The sequence below is a fragment of the Lithobates pipiens genome, unplaced genomic scaffold, assembly GCF_037356315.1.
Source record: "Lithobates pipiens isolate NorthernLeopardFrog02 unplaced genomic scaffold, aLitPip1_a1.2 Scaffold_3, whole genome shotgun sequence".
NCBI lineage: Eukaryota > Metazoa > Chordata > Amphibia > Anura > Ranidae > Lithobates > Lithobates pipiens.
The window spans coordinates 276,281,991-276,284,144 of record NW_027507790.1 but is presented as its reverse complement, the minus strand read 5'-3'; positions in this window follow the sequence as shown (position 1 = coordinate 276,284,144).

Here is a 2,154-nt window from a genome sequence, read left to right as displayed (position 1 = left end):
ACACAACCAAGATGCTGTTTCTTCCACCTGTATCAGGAGAGAAAGCGAGAGTTCCTGTGCATGATTGCTGCGCTAGGCAGCCTGTAATGAGCAAAATGAAAGATGGATCAACAATCCAGTCACCAGTGACTGTTTGTTTCTAATTGAACGGTAATTAGATCACATGACCATTGTCTGGTATTCCTGAGAAAACCGGTACTCGAACCAGGGAGACCAAGTCTTATAGTAACGTGCAATGTTTTCATCTGATTGTGCCTTGGTGTCCTCCATTTCACAAATGGAAGAAATCTTGTGTAATCATTCTTTCAATGAGGGGGTGTGCGTGGTTTTCCAATAAAGAGGAATGAGCGACCTGGCTGCATTTATCAGGTGCCTTGACATGGAGTTTTTGTACTTCTTCAAAGAGAAGTTGGGGATGTGGAATAAGCAACACGCTGCATCTAAGGTAAGTTTGGTCTCCGTGATCCGACGCACCAGCCCTGTCACACCACTCCAGTATGGTCTTATTCGTTCGCATTGCCACCAGATATGTAACAGAGTGCCCTTGTCTTTATGACAACGCCAGCACAGGTCACTTGACTGAGGGTACCATTTGTGAGTTTTTTCAGGCGTTACATACCAGCGAGTAAGTACTTTATATGCTGTCTCCTGTGATCTTGTACTGATAGAGCATTTATGAGCAAGTATACAGGCCCTCTCCCATTGAGCGTTTGTGATGTCCATGTTCAGGTCGTCTGACTATCTCTCTCTAAACCGGTCGCTCGTCACTGCTTTTAAGTGCTGTATCCACTCATATACTGTAGAGGTAGTTTTCAGCACCTTATCCCCTTTAAGGCACACTGACTCCAATTCCGTAAGGTCTCTAGTAAAGTGTTCTTTGCGCAGGGGTTTATTAACAAATGAGCGTATCTGGAAATACGTCCACAAGGGCAAGGTGGGAATGTCATTGTCAATCTTTAGTTCCATGAAGTCTTTCATTGTTCTATTATTGAAGAAATGAAGTGCTAGGAGCGGGAGGTGTTTGTTGGTAGGTCGTAGTATTTGGTTCCCCATTCCTGGAGCAAAGTCGGGGTTATGTTGTAATGGTGTGAGTGGGCCCAGAGGTGAGGAAAGCTTGTCCTGTTTAGACAACAGATGGAAAATTTCTAAGGTAGTCCCTATAAAGGGGTGTTCTTTTAGTATCGGTGGGTATGTGGATCTCGGGATCCATGGGGAGAAGAGTAGGGGTATCGAGACGGAGTCCCTTTCTAGCATCACCCAGTCCTTCATATTAGAATGGCAGTGCCAGTCCACAATTCTCGCGATATGAGTTGCATGGTAGTAGTTCCTGAAATTTGGTACCCCCAGCCCACCCAGATTCTTGGGCCTCATTAATAGGGAGAACTTGAGATGTGGAGTTTTATGTGCCTATATAAATCTCAGTAAGATAGCCTGAATGGATCTGAAAAAGCTTTGGGGAATTTTAATGGGTAAGGCACCAATTAAGTATAGAACTTTGGGCAGGATATTCATTTTACAAATTGCCGCCCTACCAAACCAGGAGATGAGTTTGGAATGCCAGTGCTGCATGTCTCTCTCAATGGTTTAAAGTAGGGGCACAAAGTTACGGGTAAAGATGGAGTCCACCTTGGGTGTCAGCCACACCCCTAAATATTTAATGGCATGTGGGACCCACTTAAAGGAGCTATTTTCCATTGTACGTTTCAATTTCGGGGCTGGCAGCGTGATGTTCATCGCCTCTGACTTGGAATAGTTCATTCTAAGGTTAGAGATATAACCGTATATCGCAAACTCCTTCAAGAGGGATGGTACGGATATGTGTGGGTCAGTTACAAAAAACAGGAGGTCATCGGCGTAGGCCGACACCTTAAACTCCTTTCCCTCCACCCCAAAACCCCTCACCGAACTGTTGGCCAAAACTCTCCTGAGAAAGGATTCAAGTGAGATAATGAATAGCAGAGGGGACAGGGGACAGCCCTGTCTCGTGCCATTACTTATGCCCACCCTACCGGACAGTGTTCCGTTTATCTTGAGTCTGGCTGAGGGGTTCTGATACAGAGAGGCTATCCAGTTCAACATTCCGGGTTCCAATGCTATGTGTCTACAGGTCTCAAACATGTAATCCCAGGCTACTCTATCGAAGGCCTTCTCTGC